The sequence below is a fragment of the Cherax quadricarinatus genome, chromosome 12, assembly GCF_038502225.1.
Source record: "Cherax quadricarinatus isolate ZL_2023a chromosome 12, ASM3850222v1, whole genome shotgun sequence".
Lineage (NCBI taxonomy): Eukaryota > Metazoa > Arthropoda > Malacostraca > Decapoda > Parastacidae > Cherax > Cherax quadricarinatus.
This window is the reverse complement of record NC_091303.1, coordinates 19,281,419-19,291,096: the sequence shown is the minus strand read 5'-3', so window position 1 is coordinate 19,291,096 and position 9,678 is coordinate 19,281,419. Positions and strand designations below refer to the sequence as shown.

General features: G+C 37.9%; 1 long non-coding RNA gene across 1 annotated transcript; it reads left to right on the top strand.

Moving 5' to 3' along the window:
• Positions 1-310: 310 nt before the first annotated feature.
• Positions 311-1,294, top strand: LOC128686645 (uncharacterized). Its single transcript, XR_008406680.2, has 2 exons — positions 311-384; positions 1,094-1,294. It is a non-coding gene; the product is annotated as an uncharacterized lncRNA (long non-coding RNA).
• The last annotated feature ends 8,384 nt before the right edge of the window (positions 1,295-9,678 follow it).

Here is a 9,678-nt window from a genome sequence, read left to right as displayed (position 1 = left end):
CTACTCGGTGAAGCTGTTTATGAACCACTCTACTCGGGGAAGCTGTTCATGAACCACTCTACTCGGTGAAGCTGTTTATGAACCACTCTACTCGGTGAAGCTGTTCATGAACCACTCTACTCGGGGAAGCTGTTCATGAACCACTCTACTCGGTGAAGCTGTTTATGAACCACTCTACTCGGTGAAGCTGTTCATGAACCACTCTACTCGGGGAAGCTGTTCATGAACCACTCTACTCGGGGAAGCTGTTCATGAACCACTCTACTCGGTGAAGCTGTTTATGAACCACACGACTCAGATGCTGAGCTGAGTTGCTGATTATTAGTATTAATCACGCCCTTCATGTTGTAACTTAGCGTAGCTGCGGAGAGGCGTATCTGATAAGTTTGTGACTTGTTGGAGCTTAGCATAACTCACGTGCGATTATTATTATTATTATTATTATTATTATGCATCACCGAACTGGAAACTTTACGTAGTTGCCTGAATTTCTTTTACTTTTTTTCTTTTTATTCTTCCTGGAAAGTTTAGTTTTTGTTTCGTTCATAATACGAGCCTTCGTCTGATCCGCAACAAAATTCCAAGGCTGATGTGTGTTCAATAGGCCAAGAGTCATCCAACAATTGGCATGTACAGGTTCCCTATGACCAAATTTGTATAACCCATTTCAAGCTTCCATGAAAGGAGCCCCTTAAGTTTCAAAGGCATCCAGAACTTTTATTCAAACGTTGAAAAAAAAAAAAGTTGCCTCCAACTTGACGAGGGAGGAGAGTGGAACTGGAGTCTGAAGTGTGTAGATAAACATCTACCAACATTGTATAAAATATTGCCAAATTTTTAATCCCGTTAAATCACGTTAGATTTATTTGAGTCTATTTCGGACTGCAATATTTAGCGGCTGATACATAATACCAATATGATAAGCGAGTTAAAAAAAGGGGTAACTGCGAGATGATTATGGAATGCCTTTTCTGACTGGCTTCAAATTTTGAGCCGAGGTGTGTGTTCCAGAGCGCAATGTTCGTTTTTGTTATTGGGCTGCGTGTGCCTCAATTTGCCAGTTTTATTAGTAATGTTGATTTTCATTTGATAGCTGAAGAAAGCTTCTGATCAACTTGACAATATTAACGCTAATGCATTTAACAGCAGTGATGACAGTTATAAATTTAGACTATACATGCATGTTAAAAATTTTAGTTCCATTGTTCAACAATTTTGGAATCGTTGGATTCAGATCAACCACTAGAGAACGAATTTTCTGATAGTCTTCAAACTTACAATGTTAGTGGGTTAGGTGAGTAATTTTTTTTAATGTTAATTTTATTAGAACAGTTGGTTTTCTGTAATACCTGTAAAATCTCTTCTGATCGGCTTCAAGCACTAAGTACTGGTGTAATATAATTGTAACTATTTGTTTTTTTGCACTGAGTTTGAGCTCTCTATAGGCCAATTTGTCAATTTTGTAGAGACAGTATCAGACTGGACTTTAAAAGCACAAAATCATTTTTTTTTATGTTTGTAAAGAATATTTTTATGTAATTTTTAAGTTTTACCGATTTAGTGAACGCTTAAATACTATAATTATTGTACTAGTGTATAACTTCCCAGATAGAACACCAAGGACCGTCAACGTTAACCAGGAAACAGTGTTGAGAATGAAGAATGCTCACTTTCTCTGACTCCTTGACCTCTGCAAAGAAGTTTGAAGTTCTATTCACTGTCATCCCAAAACTTCGCTTGTAGCAGTTATCTTGATACATGAAGAAGTTAAAGTTGACACAGAAATGTACTAGACCGAGGAAGTCCTGGAGATGTAATAGATGGTTGCGGATGCTGGATCATCGTATCACCATGGCAACAGGTGGTTGTATACGCTGTAATGGGTTCGTTAATAAATCTGTCATCATTCACGAATTAACATAATTATTTTGAAAAATTACTTAAACCAAATCCTTTATTTTAGTGTTGACAATTAATCTGTTAACACTGATTCTTTTGTCAATACGCACACATTGTGATGCATTATTAATAATATATTTCGAGTGATATATATCTTCCAGTGTATACCGACCATTACTATGAATATACGCCCTCAATGTATATAAACACATCTCTCAGCGTATATGTACATATATACACGGATAATTTATTCAAATCCCATTTTTTGTATTACAATATCCCTGACTGGTGCTTTAAACTTAATAAACCAACCAACGAGTGATAATATTAAAGGTTACAACTTAGTTGGAATATATATCTCATCCAAAATAAAGAGATATTTGCAATTGTTGCAAAATTTATCCCTATCTGAAGCTAAGATATCATGCCGAAGGCATTCTCTTAAATATTTTCGACTCGATCTAAAAAGTAAGTATCGATTTCTATATCGTATAATATTTACAATAAGAACTATTTTTAAATACGTTTCAGAGAGCGAGACAGAGAGAGAGAGAGTGAGAAAGTCTTACGTAATAAATGAATTAACATAAAACATTGGTTTACTTTCCAAGACAATGTGGGAGAGACATCCTTTAGCAAATGTTACAAAACTAATTAGGGTAATTAACAGCATAAGGCATCAGTACCTAATTATTGTTAACTGCGAAAGAATTACAATTCAGAAAACACAAAGCATTTCAGAAAAGTAGTTTTAAAATTCATTCATTCACAGCATTAAAACAAGTTGCAAAAAATTATGTATGAAGTGCTGAAACAAAGTGTTTCTGGACAAGAAAGGAGAGGGAGGAGCCAAAACAGTCGAAACAATATGGAAAATACTATATATTATGAATAATTAAAAGCTGGCTTCTCGACCTTGCGAGGCTTCACACACACACACACACACACACACACACACACACACACACACACACACACACAAAATACAACTACATAAAACCACACACACACACCACACCAACAACTAGGAAGGAGAAGCTGGCTGAAGTGGTGAAGGTACTCTGGGTGAGAGTGGAAGCCAGGATCTAGCAACGAACAGCACCAGCAGACGAAACAAGCAGGAGAGCAGACGCGGTGGTACACTACGACCGTCGTTCCGGCAACAAGTACAGAGTCCAGAATAAATGGTGGGCGTGGCAGGGCAAGGGTTGAGGCCGGGGCGTGCGGGCGTGGCGGCCAGGCCTCGATGTCACCTGATATGCCAGCCACGCCTGTCCCTTCCTCCTCCCCACCCAACACACACACACACACACACACACACACACACACACACACACAGATATATATATATATATATATATATATATATATATATATATATATATATATATATATATATATATATATATACTATTTTTTTTTATCACACTGGCCTAGTCCCACCAAGGCAGGGTGGCCCAAAAAAAGAAAAACTTTCACTATCATTCACTCCATCACTGTCTTGCCAGAAGGGTGCTTTACACTACAGTTTTAAAACTGCAACATTAACATCCCTCCTTCAGAGTGCAGACACTGTATTTCCCATCTCCAGGACTCAAGTCCGGCCTGCAGGTTTCCTTGAACCCCTTCATAAATGTTACTTTGCTCACACTCCAACAGCATGTCAAGTATTAAAAACCATTTGTCTCCATTCACTCCTATCAAACACGCTCACGCATGCCTGCTGGAAGTCGAAGCCCCTCGCACACAAAACCTCCTTTACCCCCTCCCTCCAACCTTTCCTAGGCCGACCCCTACCCCGCCTTCCTTCCACTACAGACTGATACACTCTTGAAGTCATTCTGTTTCGCTCCATTCTCTCTACATGTCCGAACCACCTCAACAACCCTTCCTCAGCCCTCTGGACAACAGTTTTGGCAATCCCGCACCTCCTAACTTCCAAACTACGAATTCTCTGCATTATATTCACACCACACATTGCCCTCAGACATGACATCTCCACTGCCTCCAGCCTTCTCCTCGCTGCAACATTCATCACCCATGCTTCACACCCATATAAGAACGTTGGTAAAACTATACTCTCATACATTCCCCTCTTTGCCTCCAAGGACAAAGTTCTCCACAGACTCCTAAGTGCACCACTCACCCTTTTCCCCTCATCAATTCTATGATTCACCTCATCTTTCATAGACCCATCCGCTGACACGTCCACTCCCAAATATCTGAATACATTCACCTCCTCCATACTCTCTCCCTCCAATCTGATATCCAATCTTTCATCACCTAATCTTTTTGTTATCCTCATAACCTTACTCTTTCCTGTATTCACTTTTAATTTTCTTCTTTTGCATACCCTGCCAAATTCATCCACCAATCTCTGCAACTTCTCTTCAGAATCTCCCAAGAGCACAGTGTCATCAGCAAAGAACAACTGTGACAACTCCCACTTTATGAGTGATTCTTTATCTTTTAACTCCACGCCTCTTGCCAAGACCCTCGATTTACTTCTCTTACTACCCCATCTATAAATATATTAAACAACCACGGTGACATCACACATCCTTGTCTAAGGCCTACTTTTACTGGGAAATAATTTCCCTCTTTCCTACATACTCTAACTTGAGCCTCACTATCCTCGTAAAAACTCTTCACTGCTTTCAGTAACCTACCTCCTACACCATAAACCTGCAACATCTGCCACATTGCCCCCCTATCCACCCTGTCATACGCCTTTTCCAAATCCATAAATGCCACAAAGACCTCTTTAGCCTTATCTAAATACTGTTCACTTATGTGTTTCACTGTAAACACCTGGTCCACACACCCCCTACCTTTCCTAAAGCCTCCTTGTTCATCTGCTATCCTATTCTCCGTCTTACTTTCCGTCTTCTTTTCCGTCTTCTTTCAATAATAACTCTACCATACACTTTACCAGGTATACTCAACAAACTTATCCCCCTATTATTTTTACACTCTCTTTTGTCCCCTTTGCCTTTATACAAAGGAACTATGCATACTCTCTGCCAATCCCTAGGTACCTTACCCTCTTCCATACATTTATTAAATAATTGCACCAACCACTCCAAAACTATATCCCCACCTGCTTTTAACATTTCTATCTTCATCCCATCAATCCCGGCTGCCTTACCCCCTTTCATTTTACCTACTGCCTCACGAACTTCCCCCACACTCACAACTGGCTCTTCCTCACTCCTACAAGATGTTATTCCTCCTTGTCCTATACACGAAATCACAGCTTCCCTATCTTCATCAACATTTAACAATTCCTCAATATATATATATATATATATATATATATATATATATATATATATATATATATATATATATATATATATATATATATATGTCGTGCCGAATAGATAAACCTGGTCAAATAGCAAAAACTCATTTAAAATTAAGGGCACTCTAAAATTTTCTATTATATATTTAAAGATATATTTTTCATTTATATTAATATAAAAATTAATGATTTTACCAAAAGAACAACAAGCGCAATTTAATTTCGCCTAATCCAACTAAATATATTTTATATAAGTTCACAATAATTTAATAATAAACAAGCACAATGAAATATATTTTATTTCGTTATTTTCAGAATGATTTCTGCGAAATTATTGCATTCACAAATTTTCAGCAAAAAGTGCGTTGCTATTTAAGCCAAAATCGCGTTTTACTTTATATATATATATATATATATATATATATATATATATATATATATATATATATATATATATATATATATATTGTGTGTGTGTGTGTGCGTGCGTGCGCGCATGTGTGTGTGTGCGTGCGCGCATGTGTGTGTGTGTGCGTGCGTGCGCGCATGTGTGTGTGTGTGCGTGTGTGTATGCATTTATGCATGCATGCATGCAAGAATTTTCGTAAGTTTTCGGATTAAATTCAGTTAACAGCCTTAATGAGAGTGTTGTATTACATGTCGGCTCAACTTGTTTCACGGCAGCCAATTGAACGGGACACAAAGCACCTGACACCAGATGCATGACAGAAAATTTCCGAATATCCCCATAGCCATCAAGAAAACGTGTTCCCACAAGGTAATGCAATCAGTTTCACAGGAAAAGTCTAACCAGTTGTTACTGTGATTACTGCAGCCATTAGAAGAAATATGAAAAGTATTAGGCTCGTAGCGCTTAAAGCAAGCCGTCACAATAAAATAAAATTAGAGGAGAGACTGTTTAAATTTTACCTCCTTGAACTTTAACATTATTCACATACTGATTAAACTATTTCAAATAGCTTACAACTCAAGACAATTACTACAGGGATTTCTGGAAAAGGATACCCGAACAGGAAAAGCCCGAGATCTTCGGAGCTTCAAAGAGGTTAGTGGAGTGTTAGGCTCACAACGGATAAGACCTTGGGTTAGAATCCTGAGCGAGGAGTGATGTATATCCACGTCTCCTTACACTTGCTTCCCCTATTCACTTAGCAGTAAGTAGATACCTAGAAGTTAGTGGGCAGTTGTGGCTGTCGTCCTAGGGAAAACATCTAAGGACTTATAAAGAAAATACACTGCATTATTTGGCTTTCTTGGGCAATTAACTCGAGGATAAATAATGCGAAGAAAGTTTACTCTTTTCTTTACCAGAGTCAGTGTCTAGAATTAGTCTGAAGCGTAAAAGATTTCTTATTCCAACTCGTTAGATTATGTATCTAATTCAAGAAAACTGTCATTAGAAACGGATACAGTCTTGTAGCCGCCATGAGTCTCAAAACTACTCTGCAAGTCATCAAAAAAAAAAAAAAACTAAGCACACTTTCCTTCTATAACCAAACTTGAGTAAGGAAAATTCAGTAACTGTTTGCCTCAAGGAAATCTAGCATAACACGCAGAAAAAATTCCATAAGTACAACATACTAGATTACACGGGTTGTTAAGTCTTGAAATATACATTCACAGAAGGAAAAAACACCAACAAATTTGGTTTAAATGCTTTTTTACCTGGAAGAAATCTAACAAAACTAAAATACAAAATAAACAGCTAATGTAGATCTGAATTTCTAAAATTACGTAAGTAAGCCTTGTGGCGAAAGGATTAAGACATTTTCTGCTATTTTGTGACTTGCCTGATTTCAAAAATCAAATGTTAGTCAAATTTTGTAATTATTAGTATATATTATTGTAACCACGAACAAATGGCATTTAATCAATAACAAACTGCGGCTAGCCGGGGGATCGAACCATTGTAGTTTTAGCTCGCCTTGTGGGACGAGAGTGAACATTCACGGCGCTCTAACCACTGGACCATACAATCCTACAAACAACATGAGCCTAGCGAACTAGGCTTGCTTCATGTTGCGAGGACATACAATGGTGTGGTTACCACAGAGCAAGGCTCATGTTTGTAGGATTGTATGGTCCAGTGGTTTAGAGCGTCGTGAATTTTCGCTCACCACGAGGAGGGCTAAAGCAACACGGGTTCGAGAGTGAGAGAAGTAATAGAAATGATAGAAAATAGGAATAAAAACATGAATTTCCAACTGGTGAATATATTAATTCATCTTACTTATCTGGACATTTATTTTTTCCCATTTATTTGTTCCCTAAAGGACATCGTCTCCATCGACCAATATTTACATAAGAAATATAAAAAAACTCATGATTATATGTGTTAATATTTTCCTCTAGTATTTTTTTCTCTTAATTTCTTTTTGGATCGTTTTTACATAAAGCTATAATTTCTGTGGATGAACAATTATTTACGCTGCAAATTATGTTCACTGAAATACAATAATCCCATTATAAGTGAAAGGCGATGTCTATATTTAATTCCTACTTTATTTGTTTTCCAAACTTTTGTGCAGCTGAGAGCGAATGTTAAGTGTACCGGAGCCACCCACCTGTGTGACAACAACGACCTCACTCAACACTCAAGCCAAAAGCGAAAATGATAGAGAAGTATTTTCTTTCGGAAAGCATTCACAGTGTTTATGCAGCACTGAATCACATAAATCAGACGCCATAGGAGGGCACTGCCCTAAAGGTTTAATATATCGCGTTAAGTGAAATAAGGACAAGAGTTACCTTAGAAAATATATACATTGTGTGTGTGTGTGTGTGTGTGTGTGTGTGTGTGTGTGTGTGTGTGAGCGTGTGCGTAAGTCCGTGGGTGTGCTGATATATATATATATATATGTGTAAGGACGACAGTGACATGAAAGCTTATGAAGTCTGGCAAGGTCATCCAGTGATAGATCCATGACTCTGCAGGTCAGTTGGCTTCGTCTCTCGCTCACCTCTACCACCTCTATTTAAAACTGGCTATACCACACTATTTGCTGGAAAATATCAATGTAGCTCCACTTCACTAAAGGTAGACGCGATCGATAACATGTAATTACGAAAAAATGTAGCAGTTACGAACAAGCTGTGAATGTTTTAGAAAATGAATCGAGTGACCGAAAATGTTTTTTTTTCAGACAAGGTCGTTCTGCAGGAAGGATGAATGAGGAGGAAGAGAAAGAGGATAAAGATGGGGAGTGTATGTATGCATATATGTATGTATATATATATATATCTATCTATATATATATATATATATATATATATATATATATATATATATATATATATATATATATATATATATACATATATCCATCTTTCAGAGTACAGACACTGCCCTTTTCATCTCCAAGACTCAAGTCTGGTTAATCCTTTCTCGCTGAATTTCTTCATAAAAATTACCTAGGTTACACTCTAATAGTACTTGAATTAAAATATCAATTTACTCCATATACTCCTTAATCAAGATCATAGAATATCGAAGCGTTGTCCCAATACAATGTTGCTCTGCAGATAGGTGACTCCGGGTGACCTGACGCCTCCACACTCTTACCATGAATAATCGGGTGACAGTGTATCTTCAGTGTTATCATCAGCACGTTATTCAGTTCAAGCCTCACAGTAAGCAGGAGCTGTCACCCAGGCCATTGCTGGCTTGCTGCAAGCACATTCGGGAGCGACATTATTCTTCAGAATCTTGAGGGAGATTGTGACAGTTAATTAGACCACTGAGTATCGCTATCAGATTACTTATATCATCATCAATAACATACTTATTAACCACTCCAAATTTATCGCTGGCAGGCATAGTCTTACTTTCACCTCAATCGTAAACTTCCTGTCTAAATCTGTTTTCGTCACAGGATCTGGAAATATTTCTTTCGTCACTTTCGTTACTCTCATAATTTGCGGTGTATATGTTGCTAACCAGTAGTGATCATGTCAATACCTCATCTATCATCACTTTCAAAAGTTGTCGTGATCACTTTACCAACTCATCCGCTTTCACTTGGAAAACGTGTAGTGGTCATGTCACTACTATCTGTACACCGTCACCATATCTTGTTATAATCATATCACTGGCACTCATCCATCGTCAGCTTCTTCATAACTTGTGGTGATGATCTTACTACTAACTCACTGACCATTGCATATTATTTATTTTTCATAAGGAATTTGTCATATCATCCCAATGATAACCAAAACTGATACAGGTGACCCCAATTAGCAGATAGGTGACTCCGGGTGACCTGACGCCTCCACACTCTTACCATGAATAATCGGGTGACACAAACGCGAGAAAATGTTGCTGAGTGACGCCCTGCTGGACAAGGTTAAGGAAGAGAATAGTTGACCCTTATTTGCATATGGGATTTGTCCCCAGATTATTATGCAGGAGATTTCTAACGGATTTCATTGCCTGATACTCCTCAAGGTGAGTGCCT